General features: G+C 34.7%; 1 protein-coding gene across 1 annotated transcript in view; it reads right to left on the bottom strand.

Annotated features, from left to right (window-relative positions):
• LOC134543261 (zinc finger protein 585A-like) overlaps positions 1-19,639 on the bottom strand; it is a 184,231-nt gene that overhangs the window by 85,877 nt on the left and 78,715 nt on the right. The window lies entirely within an intron of this gene.

Raw genomic sequence — 19,639 nt, 5'->3', positions numbered from 1 at the left:
AAAAATAGTCGTATTATAGCCAATCTCAATTATATCACGCACAATACCTGCTTTGATCCAAATTACATTATTCATGCATTATTCGTACATTCACAAAACTTCAGAAGTTGTAAACACCAAAAGCACTCCCACGTTCAAAACTGAAGAATTAGACCAAACAAAACTTTTTTTGCATTTATATCTCCTAACACAAAATCCCAGTCAAGCTGAACATAATCAGATCACAAACGCCCTTGTTTGTCAATGGTCTGTGTGACACTTAAGGTGATTCTTCAGGAGTGTCTTGGTGACGAAGCCCTTGACACACACGGTGCACTCGTACGGCCGCTCGCCCGTGTGGTAGCGCTTGTGCACGGTGAGCGTGGAGCGCTGCGTGAAGGACTTGCCGCACTGCGAACACGAGTACGGCTTCTCGCCCGTGTGGGACAGGATGTGCGTCCTCATGTAGCCCTTGTCCCTGAACCGCTTCCCGCAGGTCTCGCACACGAAGGGCTTCTCGCCCGTGTGGATACGCAGGTGCGCGCTCAGGCTGTCCCGGCTGGACAGCGTCTTGCCGCACACGTCGCACGTCACCTTGCCCTTCCCGAGGTGGTGCTTGGCGTGGTTCCTCATGTGGTTCCTGTGGACGAACGTCTTGCCGCAGATCTCGCACTGGTAGTCCTTGCTGGCGACGAACGCCGGCCCGTGCTGCCTCATGTGGAACGCCAGGTTGTTCTTGTACGTGTACGACCGCCCGCACAGCTCGCAGGGGAAGGGCTTGACCTCGGCGTGCACCGCCGCGTGCTTCTCCAGCTCCACCTTGTAGTAGTACCCCTTGCTGCAGACGGGGCAGTAGAACTCGTACTGCCGCCGGTGCCTCTTGCGGTGGACGATGATCTGGTGCTTGTGGTTGGTGGAGTAGCCGCAGTCGTCGCACCGGTAGTCCCGCCCCGGCTCGTGGATCTTCCTGTGCTTCTTCACCACCCACTTGTACTTGAACATGCGGGAGCAGACGTCGCACGGGAAGGGCCGGACGTCGCTGTGGACGGGCAGGTGCCTCCTGAGCAGGCACGCGCTCGCAAACTGCCTGCCACACAACTCGCACCACACCGGACCCTTCCCTCGCCTGCCCGCTACGCTCCTCCTCTCTCTCCGACAGTTTCCCGGGGGATCTGTTAAACTACCAACACATGTCAACCTGGAAAGAACAGACGGACATATGTTGTCAATTCCGGCCAAAACATTTGAGAAGACCATGTTACCTTTACATCACTTCCACTGACACCCACAATAAATACTCAATTTACATTTCATTAAAGACAAAATTTCTGCACTCTAAGAAACAACTGACAGATCACTCTGGTAGTCATCTCCGCTTCCTTTATCAACCCAATGAGGTCTAGCCATTTTTTTACTTTCTGGCACTATGCTGACAAAACTATATATTTATCTCCAAAGAATTATCTCTTAATACTGTTACCTCCAAAATTTACTTTGTTGTATGTGCATGTAAGTTTTTAAATTTTGCTGTTAATATAATTATATTTCACATTGGTCAACAGTTTTTGTGTTTCTTTTCACATTAATAAGTGTTTGAATCACAGTAATATTGCATTTCCACAAAAAAAAATTGCATACAATTCTCCGACTGGTACTGCATTATTATGTGTTAATTGTGTGCATACCCCTACATATTTAATCAGTGTCTAAAAAATGTTTAAGATTCAATAAAATAATTAACCTACTTTGTACTTTGTCCTAGTTCAGAGCATATTTCCTTTTCTTTCACATTTTTATACTGAATAATGTTTAGGCATATACAAAAACTTTAAACATGTGGGTATAACACCCATCATTGTCATCATTATGATATGTATTAGACACCCATGAGTTTACAGTAAACCAGGGCACACAATTACTACACCGCTGAATTGTATATACAATTGTATATATAAGTATATACAACACAATTACATGCTAGGATTTGACATAAAAGTAGCTTCAATGTTTCTAAAAACCATTAAATAAACATATAATGAATTTATAAACTTTTTTATAAACAATTAATGATAATTAATATCAATTTATTTAAAATATTGAGAAAAAACATGAAATTATGGAAGTAAAATAATTTAGGATATTACCCTTAAGTAGCTCTCTCAGCAACACACTTCCTCACAGTAAAGCAATAAGGTTCTCGACTTGAAGACAGCTCTCAACGAACAATCAGGATGTCTACAAATAACTGGCATATCAATTTTTGAATATTTTTAGGACGTTTTTATTAATTTTTCTAAAAAAAAACTTCTCGTTTACAGTGTAATTTCATAAGTAATAAGAGATGTTAAAACTAGTAGGAAATAATCTTCCATTCGCAGAAACTTGCCAATTACTTAGAAAACTTAAAACTTTTCAGCTGATTTCATAAGATTTAAGTGGACAATCTACAACTATTTATATTTAATGAGCAACTGAAGAAAGGCACCAAAAATCTAAATGCAATTTGGCCAAAAAAACTTCTGGAAATTAAACTCGTGTGTATTCCAGCATTATTATTGTTTATTTCGGGACTTAACTGAAATAAGGAGTGTCGGACAACTGTTACTGGTTATTAAAATTGTTTTAAAAATTCACAAGTCGCAATAGTCACCATCTTCCAACCACAAAAACAAGAACATGAAAAAAAATCTTGCAGAAAATTAAGTCCACTCGTGCAAACAACTCTGTACATTAATTAGGCAAAGATATTAAAAATCCCACGTTTGCTTACGACACACGGGAACCAATGGACTAGAAATTGTCTGCTTGGCAAGGCCAACAATTTTTTAAAAAGGTCCACCACTAGGCCTTTGTTGCCGCCTTTAGTTGTAAAATTCTAGTTGAGTGTCCAAAATAAGGTTCAAAAACTACGTGGCCTGGGCCAAAAGCATGAAATTCTTCTCTCCACTACATTAATATTAATTTGGCGAGCCAACACTCCAACACCCACACTTTCGCAGATGCATCAGTAATGACTAACATTGCGAATTAAGAAACCAGAAACTTGCCAAATAGGGAAAAAACTGCACTTGTAATACCATCAACAACAAATCACAGAGCAGATTACAATTTCAACCAATGACTCAACATTACACATGGAAAAATCAGCCAATCACAGGCACATAGCAACAGCATTTCTACTAAATCACGAGTCTTTCCCACGTTCACAGAACTCTTGTCTCTGAAGTCTTGTGAGACTGACTGGCAAAACCCTTTTATCAGCCTGCCCTCAAACAAACACCCATAACAAACCCATAGTGAAAACACACAAAAAATATGTAAAAAATAACTTCAAATAACATTTTCACCATAAAGTAAGCAACTCCTCAGAAATATTAAAGACATTAAATAAATGAGAATTACATTCTTAAGACCTGTTATCAATACACAAATACTTATCAAACGGATAAACAGCTGATTTAAATTAACTAAAGAACGTAACCAAGCATCGTCTCCAATTATAAAACACAATAAATCCTTAATAAAGTTGTTTACAAATTCAGGGCTCTGAAAAATCTTGACGAAAAAAAACCACTGGCAGCTGTTCCGTAGCAAGTACGTACAGCAGTGCGATACTGGGTCCACATTTTATAACAACCCGGTTTGAATCCTGTGTCCGCAATCCTGATTTTATTTTCGCCAGACGGTTTCCCGAAATAACTGCAGGAAAATGTTGGGCTGGTACCACAGGCCAAAGTAACCTTAATGCGTGAGCTGTAATTTGTTTCTCTGTGATGACCTCCCTGTCAACGAGACATTGGGTCAAATAACAGATAATATGCTTTACAAGATGGGTGTATTATGTTAAAAAAAATTATATTAGTAGTACTGATAAATATTGAGCAGAAAAAAATTAAAGGGCTGCTACAGACCCGGGTATGCGGGGCAACCGCCCAAGGACCCGCGTCAGCTCGTTTACTTTACGACTCACCTGTAAAGTAACATTTTTGTCATTAAATTGTAAAACCCTATTCATTACATTACGTAAAACCATCATTTATTCGGATTTACTAACGCTAAATTCATCTTAAAGGTTAATATATATATATTTTTTTACTTTGGACATATAAATACAATTGAAGTTCATGGGCGTCTTAAAAACTATAATTGAAAGAGTTAATTTTTCAAATATTTCCGGAGGCTTTTACAACCACCAAAAATGGGAGGGCAGCCTTTGGTCCTCGCAAAGTGACACCTGACCAAACTGTTTCACTGGTTACATAATTACATGAAATATTAATAGTATTTTAACTAGTATCTGTGTACCTGTATATAAAATGTAACATTAGTGTTACTAACTGCACCATGCACTATGCAAGTTAAGTTTTTTTTTTCAACACTCCATAACTTTTTATCTTTATTTTTTCGTTATTACTTTTTTTTAAGGGTTATTTATAAAATTCTAACTTGATACCTCCTTTGCATTTGTTGTACTGCCACAAATATTTTCACAGATATTCACTTAGTGCAATATTATGGGTGCAATAAGGCACAAGCGTCTTCATAATTACAATTACATGAGTCACTTTTTACCCCTCTTGATATTACTCTATAACCCTTAAAAAAAAGTAGAGAAAAAAAATTAACATGGACTGTGTGAGCTGGTAACAGCTGGCAGAAGTAAACAAGTAAACTGACGGCCAAATGCCAAGGCTTGCTTCAGCGTACGTGTCAAGAATTTTTATTAACTGCAGTTTTCCATGAGTCTTGACATTTCACAATCCCATGCACACCTTTATGATACTCATAAACATGATAACAATGTCTCGGTTCTCCATAAAATTAATGACAGCTAAAAATTTACACTATAAAATCATTACACAACTTAAGGAAATTATTTTCAAATTATGTTCATATCATTTTGCCTGGGTTAAAATTATCATCAGTGTTAGCTTTTATTCATCTGAAGTGGAAATTATCTTATCTGAAAAAGATTCAAATTTAGTTTCCGAGCAAAATCTTTTATTTACCGGTTTTGCTGATGCCAAAAACCTATCATTTACTGGACACTAAATTTTTGTTGTACAAATTCATTAGAAATTTTGGTACACAATAAAAGCAATCCTAGATACTGCACCAACACTAATACCTACTCAAATTTTACTGTATTTGAGAGTAGATGATTCAGGCAGCATTACCTTGAGTTTATAGTAGACTTCAAACATTCCAAGTACCAATTCTATACTTTTAAATTAATCTTAGTAAACATGAGTACCATGCACACACACATTTCAAAATAAAGTACTTGTGTCATAGATTCAAAAAATATTACCTATCAATAGGGACATGAATTTATGGTTTTATTTTTAGGCTAATTAAGATTATAAAACAGAAGGTTTCAGTGTTATTTTTATTTATGAATTCTATTCACGTATAAAGAGAGCATATTATTTAACGAATATGGAACTTAAATGTTCCATTATACATTTTTTTTTTACCAAAATAATTTCATTTCCACTGATATATGATGATGCACTTGTACAATAAATATAAATTGTAAGAATTATGTCATAATTATGTCAAACTACTTGGAACAATAAAAATAAATTACCATGTGGTCGTGTGTTGGAAAAATGTACCAATGTCGTAATGTAAAAATGAGTTTTGAACAGTTACAACATAAAAAAAAAATTTTTTTCCACTTTATTTCTTAAATACAGTTTGGTACAAACTTCCTGCTAAATAAATTACATTAATTGAATTTACTATATTAAGATAGTATATTATTGTGATGTAAGTAAATTTTTTATTAAAAATTCTAATTACATTTTGGATTTCGGTGTTATATAGTGTATTGAAATGCTTTTCACTGTTATTAAGTTTTAATTAATTTTAAACAATTTTAATTTTATATAAACCTTGTCCCTACCTATAGATCTGCAGATTCTTTTCGTGACCACTGTCTAAATAGAGCATCTTTCGACTAGCGAGATCCTTGATGCCAACCGCAGAGAAACATCTACAGCAACATGATGCAAAATCTCTTATTTCAGGCATGTTTACGAAGCTTCACCTCTTAAAACTAAATTGTTTAGTGTTTTCTGCAGCACACAATGCAATCAGGAGCGTACGCAGAATTTCATCTCGGATGGGAGGGAGTGTTAGAACCACTTTGCTTGCTATTTGCTTTCAAATTCTTTCCAGTTGTCGGTGGAAATGATAGAAATGCACTTAAAAACCAAATTTATGAAAACAAGCTGCTACAAATATAGGGTAAGGTACAAACCACAAATCTTAGGGGACAGGGTTGTAAAGCCTGTTTATTCATAATGTTCATGAATTTAGATTCTTGCACATCAGTGAGTAAAGAAAAAAAGTGATAATTATATAGTTACCATTTATTTCCATTAAAATTATGTTAAAAAAATTTATTCTTCTTTTTGGATCAATTTGTTTTTAAATGAGTATTCAACATTGACTCAAATGTTCTTGAGTTTACATCAAAACTTAGCTTTGAAAAACATATCAGGTAACAAATTAATGTTCTTTTTTAAGTTTACCTATAACCTAGGTATACCTTATTTTTCACGAATATAGAAATTCTTTCTAGAACAAAGGGAAACAATTCTATAACAGATTACTCTACACAAACAATAATTTCAAACAACCATTCTGGTATATGTTTTTAAATGATAACGCTTTATACAGTATCAAGCAAAAACTATTTGGAAGGAAAGTTTTGTGCGACTTATGAACTATAAAGCAGCATGCCTCTTCATAATGCTAGTCACATGACCAGTTGCTTAATTACCAGTAACTGTTACAGTTAAAAAATAAATTTAAAATGTAATAATTTTACTAGAAATGTTATTCATTAAGTGAAACTTCTTTACAACCGGAAGGGTAAGTAACAATCACGTCATCACAGCACAACGAAAAAAGATTTTTACTGAACTATCTTTAACATTAGCCAGTTTAAACAGGAATGTATGCATGTTATTTTAGCTATTAAGTTACCTGCCTAAAACACAGTTGGCAGAAACGGGACTGCCTGCAGCACTGTTAGTGAGCCAACATAGAACTACAATCAGTCCGTGAAGTTTTTCCGAACATGTATGGCGACCACGCACCCATGAAATTTTATTCACAGATCCATGCAAATTTGTCCATGAAACCAACACGTAGTTTAAGAGTTTATGTGGGTTTTCATGTGCGCGGTTAGACGTGTTTTAGTCACGAATCTCTTGGAACAATCGCGGCATTCGTACGGACGCTCTCCGCTGTGGTATCGCCTGTGAACCACGAGCGTGGAACGCTGAGTGTAAGACTTACCACACTGAGTGCATGTGTAAGGTCTCGCTCCCGCATGCGTGAGGATGTGTATTTTAAGTCTGGTCTTGTCACCAAATGCCTTCCCGCACGTCTCGCACACAAATGGTCTCTCCCCGGTATGTATACGACTGTGGGTCTTCAAACTCTGCCTGCTCGAAAGACTTTTACCACAAACATCACACGCAACTCTCATTTTTCCATAATGGGATTTTATGTGGAAGCGCAAGTGATTCTGATACATGAATGTGTGGCCACAGATCTCGCACTGATAGTCTTTCCTATTAGTATACGATGAGTAATGTTTCTTCATGTGACTGTTTAAAGTGTTCTTGTAGGTGTAGGCCAAGCCACAAATTTGACAAACGTACGGTTTGGCCTCTGCGTGAACAGACAAATGCTTGTCCAACTCAACGCTCGAGTAATACCCTTTGTTACACACTTTACAGTAAAGGGTATACTGTTTAAAATGCCTCTTGCGATGGGAAACGAGCAGATAATTTTCATAAGTGGAATACGGACAAAGGTCGCACTTGAAGTCTCGATTAACGTTATGAATCTTCTTGTGCAGCGTCACTTCCCAGCCGCGGCGGAAATTTTTCAAGCAGATGTCGCACGAATAAGGTCTTTCTTCGCTGTGACTTAATATGTGACTTTTAAGTCTGGACATGAACGTGTACTCTTTCCCGCAGATTGAACATTTGTGAGGACCTCCCTTCCTCGGCGAACTTCCCTTCACCGGGCTTTCCTTGGAAGAACTTTCCTGCTGGTACACTAACGTGTGTATTTCCTTGCATTTAACAGACCTGGAAAGAAGAGATGCTCGTATTTAATTTTAAAAACCAATCTTATGCATGCTTTCATTCTTGCACATATGTAACAGCCTTAAATGTGGCTGTCACAAAACAAATTTGAAACAAATAATTACTGCATTTCATACAATCACTTTCTGTGAAAAAAAAAAAAATCTGTTCATTAAACGAAAGAAATTGTACCTAGAAAAATTTCCAACTGCCTTTGTCTACAAAACTTGGATGTGATGTGCCAAATATGTTTTGTACATGAAGCATAATTAAGACAAACAATAGCTTATGCCTGTAACTTGGCATGTAAGTATGCTACATGTAGGTAACAACTTTTAATTAAGTACAGAACCCCCATATCATATTACATATATAAATATATATGTATTTAGACATTGATCACAATACATCTTGGCCTGCAACCTGCATGTTGTTGCAAAGCTATATCATACACAGTCTTCATTTCAATAAATTTTTAGTTTTTATTGCAGTGTTTAACTATGCAGCAATTTATTTCTAACAAACATTAACAACAAAACGAATTTTTTTTCTCCTGAATGATTAAGGTGTAATGATTTGATTCCTTCTTTTATGAAAAATGGAATGTTTTATTTGATATTTTATACTATGTACAATACTTATTACAATGTTTTTCATGAATTGCTGTGGAAATCACACAACATACTTTATAATAAAAAAAATTGGATTAATTTAACGAACAAGCACTATATACTTTAAGATGTGTCTTCTAACTTAGCATATTCTTTGACTCAGGAGTAAAAAGTATACCAAGACAGATCAGACATGCTAAAACAATTTTAAATAATGCATTTAAAAAAATGATACCACAGAACAAGGAGGGAGATATAGAAATCTAACTTACAGTGGAAACCAAAAGCATGTTTTGCACGACATGTTGACTATCTGTTGGGTGGACTCGTAACTACTGGCAGAAAAAACTTGGGCAGAAGGTTCAAATTCAGTGTTAGATTTATAATGATAATTTAACTTCTAGGTGACTAATTGCTTAATAGCCAAGAGATTTTAACTGTGCAAATAAACCTTAATGCTGTTTTGTAATAACATCATATTCAAAATAAATGAGTAGGAGATTCAGTATTCTGGAATGCCATACCACAAAATATGTGGTTATCAAAATAAAGTCAATCAATTTTCACTGGTTTGTTTGCTTGATAATAGCTGATGCATTACTCCTCATATGTCAATGTAGCTATGTTAGTAATATATTAAGAAAGCTACTATCCAACAGATGGACCCAAACATACTTCAAAAACTAGGTCTCAGTCTCTTCTGCAATCAGAGTTTCTTTGCCATGAATGATACCATCATAGAATCAAGGATAATACTTTGGAAAAAGTGTGGGTTCAAATTTCTAAACCCACATATTCTTTTCATTTAAAAGTAATATTCAATAAGATGCTAAAAAAGTTCAAACATAATAATAAAAGGAAATATTCAACTTGAAGCAAATTTTACTAAAAAAATACTTTTATCATTTACATACAGTTTTATTTACATTTAAATAAAACAAGGGTGAAGTAATACAAAGAGAAAAAATGTATAAAAATTTTTATGTATGTATATTTTCTCTCATCTAATACAAAACTAAACAATTCAAATTTTTTCACATATCATATGATGTGTTTTCAATGACTGAAATCTTAATTAATCATTAAAAACAAGCCTGATGTGTAACAATAACTGAAAAATAAAACTGCAGGATGGTTTTGAACGCAATGTTCAAATTCACATATAATATTTTTTTAAACACTTTTTTAACAAAATGCTATTAATTTATGACAAAATTAACTTCTAATGGCAATAATAGATTAAAAATTCATCACAAGTATTAATAACATAATAAAATATTAATAACATAACCTTCTGCTACCTTATATAATATATATAGTGTTTTATTTTCACAAATAAATCTCTAACTTTGATCTATAACAAGATAACATAAGATAATTAATTAATGAAAGCATTTCATAATTTAAAATTTATAGTTTAAATTTCACAAAAAGACACCTAACAACCCCACTCTCACAGTATGAGTCAAATTTAAAAGAATAATATAATTTCTACAAAAATATTTTGGAAAAAAATACTGAAAATAAAATGTATTTATTACAAATATTGAAAATTATTTTTAAGAAATAATTCATTAATTTAATATAAAGTTACAAATTTTGTTAAGTAACAAACCATAAAACAATTATGTATTAGTTTATACTGTGTCTTTTCATGCTTAAAATAAATATTGGTAAGTTTAAAAAAAAAAAAAAAAAGTGTTTTCATCAAGAAAATTGTTGGATACAAACAATTTTTAAAACCCTTTGGCAAACTAATAAGAATGTTTCAGGATTTTTAACTATGATGAAAGTATGACACAGAAAAAATATTCTGAAATGAATTAAGTATTCACGAGAATAGCACAGCAACAAGCCTGCTACCTGTGACTCTTGTCGTGGGCGTTGAGCTGTGCTTTCGATGCGAAGCTCCTGCCGCACTTCCCACAGAGGTAGGGCCTCTCCCCCGTGTGGTTCCGCCTGTGAATGTTCAGGTAGCCGACCTGCGTGTACGACTTGTTGCAAATGTTGCACGTGTAGAGCTTCTCGCCCGTGTGCGTCCGCTTGTGCACGGTGAGGTGCTTGTTGGTCACGAACGCCTTCCCGCACACGTCGCACACGTACGGCTTCTCGCCGCTGTGGATGCGCAGGTGCACCTTCATGTACTCCTTGGAGTTGAGCACCTTGCCGCAGACGCCGCACTCGAACTTGTTCTCGCCCAGATGGATGTTGCGGTGCTTCCTGAGCGCCGTGCTGTAGAGGAACGCCCGGCCGCAGAACTCGCAGAAGTAGTTGGGGTTCTCGCGGTACGCGGGGTCGTGCAGCTTCTTGTGCGTGGCCAGGTTGTGCTTGGAGGAGATGCCCTTGCCGCACACGTCGCAGCGGAACGGCTTGACGCCCGTGTGGAGCAGCTCGTGTTCCTGCAGCACCTTGATAACGTTGAAGCCCTTCGAGCAGACGCGGCAGTAGTACTTGTAGTCCAGGTAGTGCATCCGCCTGTGCGTGTCCAGCTGCCTCTTGTAGTAGTGCGTGTAGCCGCAGATGTCGCACGTGTGCTCCTTGGTCGAGCTGTGCACCTTCCGGTGCTTGGCCAGCGTCGAGGCGCACTTGAACGTCTTCTCGCACAGCTGGCACGGGAACGCTTCCTCCCCCGCCGCGCCGTGGCACGTCACGTGCCGCTTGTACCTGTAGTAGCCCTTGATGCTTTTCCCGCACGTCTCGCACCGCCACGCTCGGGCGTGCTTCTGCAATAAGCCCAAATTCGCAACGAACCTGCCCACTTCGGACACCATGAGAAAGCTCTGCGTGGCTGTCTTTATTTCTTCGGAATTTTTAAAAAACATATTTTCAAACCTGTAAAGAAAAATTTGCCTTAAAATTTCATTTGTACATTTTTTTTTTAATTTTTAGTTGAAAACACATTCTGGGAAATCAAAAAAGTCAATGATAATAAAAAATATATGATAAAAAAAATTCTCAATATAAAAAAGTAACTTTTATTTTTTGTTTCAGCATTTTAATATTTGATTGCACTGGAAAAAAAATGCTCTAACCAAAATAATATATTACACAAATCAGGAAGAACTTAAGTATCATTAGTATGAACACAATGGTTTAGATTTTAAAATAAGATTTCAAAACTTCTATTTAAAGTATATAATAAGTGTAAATGTAAAGGTCATGTGGCTAAATCTGAAGAACGCACAGAATGCTACAAGGCTTAGTAAACATTACAACATATGAAAAAAGTATAGTAAGTGCTTAAAATTTGCTATGTTATAATATTTTTAGTAAATATTTGCTATGTTATAATTTTAATAAATATTTGGAAGGGAAAAATGAAGTCTTAAATCAAAAAGATTTATAACACGTCAGGCAAGGATCATGCCTTTTTTTTTTTTTTTTTTTTTCAAACAATGACGTTATGAAGAGATTTTGGTCCTAAATATCTGTGAAACTGGACAATCACTTGCACTCAAGACTTTAACTGGTCCAGCATCAACTTGTGAAACAAGGTCGGTCACTACCAACAATTAAAACAATTTTCAAATTTCACAGTTACGAGATCTCAACATGCCAACCCAACCCATAGTTGTAATGCTTACTGATTTGCTAGATTGCTGCATCAGAACACACTGAGTGAAACGTGTAACTTTCCACGCGGCCATTCAAGTTATTCAAGTTTCAAATCAGGTATTTCTAACACCAATGGTATAGCACATTCATGGAAACTTCCACACACTACAAGCCTCTCTGTGTTCAAGTCGATCACTCGCGTGGTTTACCAGGAAAAGGCGTCTCCAGGGCGTAGCAAGCCGGGCAATTGCCCGGGGCCTGTGCCGGTCTTTTTAATTTTAATTTTTTTTTTTTCTTTGTCTGGTGTTCTGTTAAAAATACGGACATTAATGGGAAAAGGAAAATTAGATTTTTATTACTTAATGTGCTGGTCAATACCTATTTCAATTCATGATTTTGTATTAGAAAAACTTTCAAAGGTTTCACTGCCACGTATGTATATTGATGTGATTAACGAGAAAATTTTATTTTCAGCATTTACAAAACTGACCTCAGGAAAATTAATCAGGAAAGAATATCTAAATATCCTAAGATAACTTGGCAAAATCATAGTTGAAAATTAAGTTAGAGTTTGAGTTAAAAATGGGTTTAAATAGTAAATTTTTCAAATTCTCCGGGGGAGGAGGGAGACCCCTCTCAAAAAAAAAAAAAAAGCTCCAAGGTGCTGCTAAGTCTAGGACCACTACTGAGGAAAAGTCTACTGTTTCATAAATGTAATATCTGATCTCTCTTACACAGCATACAGTACAGTATCTTTGGGTCATTCCAGGAATGGTTTTCATTAAGCAGCAATGATCTCACGTACAGATATTTTATATATAGCTTGCACTGGCAAGCATTTCAGCAACTGAGAATATAAAATGCTAATTGAATAAAACAAAGTTTAAAAAAAATCAATAAGGCACACAAAAATATAGAAATCTGGTGTTTTTGTTTCATTAAAAACAAACATCCAATATGCAGATTTCTCACTAGGTTTTCCAGCATGACATCAAAAACATGAATTATCATTGCACTAATGTTATTTGTTCAAACTTTTTAAGACCTAACCAGTGTTGTATCTAAATGCCATACACAAAACTGTAAATTCTTACTCTTATTTTGTACCTAAAAACTGGCAAACCCTATTGGAAGTATACTAAATGATAGGTAACAATATTTTTATTAAAAAAAAAAAAAAAAAAAAAAAAAAGAGTTAGGGGTCATCCATTAATCACGTAATGATTTTTTAGCAAATTTTTAACCCCCCCTCCCCCCTAGTGATTTGTGGTGAGGTTTCAGACTACCCCCCCCCCCCCCCCCCCCCCCCAATAAATCACGTGTATTTGTTTGGTACAAAATATTTTTAAAAATTTCAGATTATCATCTTTAAATATATGTATAATCTAATTTAATTCTGGAAATTTAAGCACAGTGATAAAACTGTCCAGACACACATTAAGGTTGCAGGTTTATTCTCACTGGCATAAAAATAATAAAGGAAAGGCTTATATGTGATTTACGCATGTATTTGGCGCCAAAATCACAGTCTTACTGGTGACTGGCAAATCAAGCCGGGTGGTTCATGTTGCGGTGGGCGGGGATATTGTTGCCTGGCTACGGCGAGTCAAGGTCACGCGTCGCTTTTCGGTTTAGTAGAAATCGCGCGAAAAAATAAATACACGTGATATCTCTCTACACCCCCCTCCCCCCTTGTGATGTTTCCTGATTTATCCCGACACCCCCCCCCCCCCTTTTTTTCGAGCCTCACGTGATTAATGGACGATCCCTTATGCAATTTAAAAGAATGTCATTAATTCGTTTTATGGGAAATAAAAAAATAATTTATATTTATTTCAAATAGTTTTTCAGGCACTTACATTAAAATGTTACAAACAAGAAAAAGCTCTTCCCCCCCCCCCCCCCCCCACTTTTTTTTATATTTTGTGTAATTGTATACTTACTATTCACCTAAAAGCAGGTGACAGAAGAACCGAACACGAAGAAACAAAGTGTGTAATTTGAACATAACCTGAACTCAAAGAACAATTCATCATAGGCCAAAATACGTTACAAAGGAATAAACTAAACAGCTACAAACCATAAACAAATAAGAATCAATTATAAATTTAAAACCTTTTATTTCAATATTTTAGTCTCTGACTACAATAAAGATGTTTGCTTCAGATAGATAACAAAAAAAAAAGTATGTATTGTTGAAAAAATTGTACTGAATGGTACAAATAATAATGAAACTGAGAGTAATAATTCTTTTATGATAGAATATGCATAATATAACCATACAAACAGATATCCAAATACAAATTTCATATAACTACAAAACATAAATCACGTAAACTCAAACTGCACACATTCAAAATTATTTTACATAAAAAAACTATAAATGACAAAATTTCTGCAGAGCTGCCAACCTCAAATCACACCCATCAGTAATGGCAATTAGGTATATGAAAAAAGTACGCGTCAATCATGCACGATAAATTTTTCCTGGGGCATTATAACACACTCACAAGATAAAACAACGACAATAATATGCAAAAGAAAAAGAAAAATATGAATACAATGCAAATTAATACATAAAAAAATCTATTTGAACAATACAATCATCTGAATATGTAAGAAATATTAATAATTTTACTGGATATTTTGAATCTTCAATTCAATGTATTCAAAGTTAAACTTTAAAACAACTGTCTTTTTATTTGCTTCTTTTATCCTGGTTCGATAAGAAATGTCATGTAAACAAACAAGACAAACACAAGGACTTGTAAACAATAACTGCGTTCGTTACTTTCGTTTCTTCAGATGTAGCGAAAAAACGAAGATATAGATTTATTGCTAGTCACGGCTTTAAAATGTTCTGCATGTTTCTTTGATTCAATATGCCGTCTACAGTCATCCCTTTCACCATGTGCAATCGAAAAGTCACACGCGCATACATTACAAAACCGTGGCGTTCCAAACATTTGAAAACGACAATCATGGCCATTCTTTTGAATATTTAAGTGGAAAGTTCTGAAGTCTTGCGTGTTTTTTCCCACAGATGCACATTATTCTGTCACACGCTTCATTTCTACAACCGGCACTGAAGAACACAACACTATCGAAAAAAATAAAAAAATTTTCACGTCTGTAGACACGACAAAAACCGGACAAAAACACTATGATGAAAAAAATGGCTTTCAAGAAACAAATTAATACAACACAGGTTAGCCAAAGTACCGTACAAAAATTATCGTGATGTAAGTAGCCTTCAAACGATAAGTCCGAGGATATGTACTAGTTGTATCGTACAACGGACGTAATACCATCCCATTATTATTTGAAAACACGAGAATTAATTTACTTATTTCGACAGTACATCGAACATGCGCACACTTACTAGTTCCGTTATTTGAGCAACCAAGCGAAGTATTCAAACAGCGTTCACGAAACACGCACAGCAGAAACGTAAATTTTTCCGTTACCATGCAGCACAAAGCCTCGTTTCCGTAATAAACTAGCGATGTTCCGTAATTCCGTAATTCGGGGTTAAAATCCGTAATAATTACGGAAAATCCGTAATGGTTGGCAGCTCTGTTTCTGGTAACACAATGTTTACACCCACAGTTTAAAATGTAATATGATTTATGCATTATCAAGGTGGTTATTTTAGAGTAGAGAAAATTAATAAATGGAACAATATTATGTTAACGATACACTAAAAATTGATTAGGTTGAGAATATGAGAGGAAATAAAATAATCTGAAAGAAACATTGTGTGTTACAGAACACAATTTATATCAAACTTACAAATAGGAATTGATCTGAACAAAAGCCAAGACAATTATCTTAACAGCTACATTACCAAATATGAAAGAAATAAAATATTGACACATTATTACATTTTGCACCGAGAAAAATGTTAATTGTCCTACAAATTGGACAAAACAAAATGAAAACATTTTCAATGTGGAATATAAAGAGAGCAAGTGTGGAAATTTTTCGGTGCTCCTGCTATGATAACCTGTGATAATGTATAATCTGAAACATTTCAGTTAAGCCTATAATAAAAATTTTAAATTAATGAGTGCCTGGAAAGTGAATTTCGAAGAGGAACCAGTCCATTATTGTAATGTGCCTGTGGTCATGGCAGTCACAATGTGTACATGACACTGTAAAAAATGGTTTCAGTTCATTTACTCATGGCCAGTTGCACCATTCTGCTCTTCGATCCAAAACCCAATTATCTTAGCCCAAGATTGATCTATTCCTCTAACCATGCGCCAACACATCCTGAGACCACTATATCTTTGTTCGCGTGAGCTGTAGTTCACACAGTTCCAACCTGCGACAACAGGCAGCAGAAGTGTCAAAGAATTGTTAGGTGCATTTCTATTGGTGGGCTGGAATTATGTGAAGTCGCTACAATCAATTGTGACACGGCGAGCCAAATGGTTGATGCGATTAATACAAGATGGCAGCACATATAGTTGCTGCTTCATCTTTTGAAATTTAATAACAATAGAAAAAACATACTGGTATTTAAAAGTTAATACAAAATGAAAGTTTTAAATAATTGTATATCTTTTGATTAAAAAAACAAAATTTTCAATATGGACAGTTAATGATGAAATAAAATATTAAAACAAACTAATAGAAAGTATTTCAAACATTTAAAATTTGGGTAATTCTTGTGAGAAGAAGAGTTTGTAGCACTAGAATAAGTAAAATTTTTGATACTTGTATTATATATGATCTGAAATTTTGTAAAATAATGCTCTAATATTTACGTCTGATTAAATTAACCTGCATGAAGCCAGTGCGAACGCCGACCATGTCTGCTCACACAGCGTTCAGCTGAGATCATTGCTATGAACAGACCCCGAGTCTGTTCACACTAAGTTACCAATGATCTTCGCTCAGCGCTCACAACACAATGGTGCACAGAAAATGTGGTCAAACTATGATCCAACCAACTAGTGACTCGAGATCATGTCTGAACTCTTGATGCAACTGGCCATTAGCCCTTCCCATCAAATCTGGCAAGCGTTATATTAAAAGTATTTAATCAATGTACTGCAGATGTTCAGAAACCATGAAATGAAAATCTCTAATTGTAAGTGAGAGTGACATAACTGCTAGGGTTACATATAGTATCCAATGAGAAGAAAATCTTGAAAAAAATACTATATATGTATCACTGAGGAGTCTTAATTTGACCAAAAAACTTTGCAGGTTCTTCACAAAAATATTACTAGTCAAAAACATTACAGTCTAAAGTGCTTCCCAAGGTAAGAATGCTTTAGTTTGAGTTGTCAATTTTTTTTTGCACATAATAGAGAAAGGATTCAAGATGGAACCATCTAAATAATATCCCATTAAAATAAGTTCTACATCCAATGCAAAACTTTTCGCTGTCGTAAAAGGATTAATTTGAAATAACTGGGAAATATAACAATTCATGAAGAAGAAAAAAAATTGCCCCAAATTATTTCAAAGAAATAATTTAATGAAAGCGAAGAGTATTACAGTTCTTCGGTGATTCTAGAAATATTTTCAATCTAGCATTATCCAGATGCTCAAGAGTTCCAGCTGAAAATTCTTCATTTATTGCAATAATTTTTTCAGCTTAAACTTCAAAGAATTATACCAGCATTGGGAAACTCTTTTGACAGGTTCCACATTCGCAACTTATTTCTTTGCTGTAAACCTGCAGCGAAAGTTTGCTGGTATAATACTAAATCATCCAGAGTAATCCCTACGGATTTTTTTTGTCTCAAAATAGGGCAGTTTATCCCACCTTCCTCACTTGTGCACGGTCACAGCCATTTTTGCTAACTGCACACACTGTTCAGGTGACGAAACAAAAACAATGATATAAAAATACGTTATTTTGATTGCATAATATACCAGCCACCGAAAAGAACACTTATTGGCAATGAACTTGGCAACGACTATATTCAATCTACGAAAATTAAACCCTATGCATCCACAGGCCAATCTACATATCAAGTACATATTGTTCTTCAATTTACATAATAAGGGTTTGGTAAATAGTAGGGTAAAGAGGGGTCAAATTAGAGACAACATTGGTGTACTAAGAAAATAGTCAAGGCAGAGGTTCACACTGCATTCTTATTGTTTTCAGATTTTGATTCATTATTTAAACATACATTTTTATACTTGTGACAATGATAAGTTTCCCACCTATCTAGCTTCCATTTGACTATATGTGTGATATTAATCTTTCATACAAAACTAAATTTTTTCTTAACTTTAGTGCTTCTGTATATATTTACATGTCCTTTGCCAATGCCTTAAAATACATCCCTGAGAGACATCAACTCATAAAGTTAACAAATAATTCTTATTATTTAAATTCAACTTCGAAAAAACAACTTGTCAATCCTCAATAATATGTTGGATGATCTAAACATTTTTTTGAATTTAAAGCAATCATACGTGTGATACTATCTTAGTTACACATATTTGTATTTGCTTTATGAAACCAAATTATCACAATTTGCCCAGCCAAAACAAAATTTTATTAGCATTCTAAACTTTAAAAAAAAGTTAAGTAAATGGTACAATTACTTAAAAATTGTTTAAACATAGAAATAAACTCACCTTGGTGATTATGATTTTATAAATGCAATAAAATAGACCTTAATTGTTTCCTTTAAAATGAAGTATATGAAAAGAAAAAACTTTAAGGTATATAATACTGAAACCATTTTAAGCGATAACTATGCACAATCTAGGCAAGATGCGCAGTATATATTTCCCATTTTTCTTACCCAGGGGTATATGTTAATTTTTGAAATATTCTATAATATTTTGCATGCTAAAAATTACACAATTTAGAGTTATGCAATTGTATATGTTAGAAGAAATTACTCCTAACTTAAAATAAATATGATTAGGAGTCACTATTTCTCAACATTAAATATTTAGAGTGCTAGAATATAATTTATTATTACTCTGATAATCAATGTCTTTTACAGAATAATTATTTCAAGTAAAATACTTAAATAAGAAACTGAAAACCATACCATAATTTGCTCCCAAGAACTGATAAAATATAGTTTTAAATTATTAAACTTACAAGAAATTGAGCAGTAGACCTTAGGTATTCTAGCCAATGATAAATATAGTTCAACATTTATTTACCAATGCGGCAAACAAAAACAATTTTTTTTTTTTGCAGAAAGTTAAGCAAAACCTATTTGCAAAAACTTTCATACATACATAGGTATTTTTTAAGTCAGTTATAATAATTCAAAACTTTCAAGACATAAGTTATCAGAAAACAACTAAATATTTATATTGCTTCTAAACTCAACAAATTTGAGTGCTAACACCCTCATACAAATACAAAATGAAAAATAAGTAATAATTCTG

Source organism: Bacillus rossius, assembly GCF_032445375.1.
Source record: "Bacillus rossius redtenbacheri isolate Brsri chromosome 9 unlocalized genomic scaffold, Brsri_v3 Brsri_v3_scf9_2, whole genome shotgun sequence".
Lineage (NCBI taxonomy): Eukaryota > Metazoa > Arthropoda > Insecta > Phasmatodea > Bacillidae > Bacillus > Bacillus rossius.
Note: the sequence above shows the minus strand (reverse complement) of the source record. Positions and strands in the feature narration are given on the sequence as shown.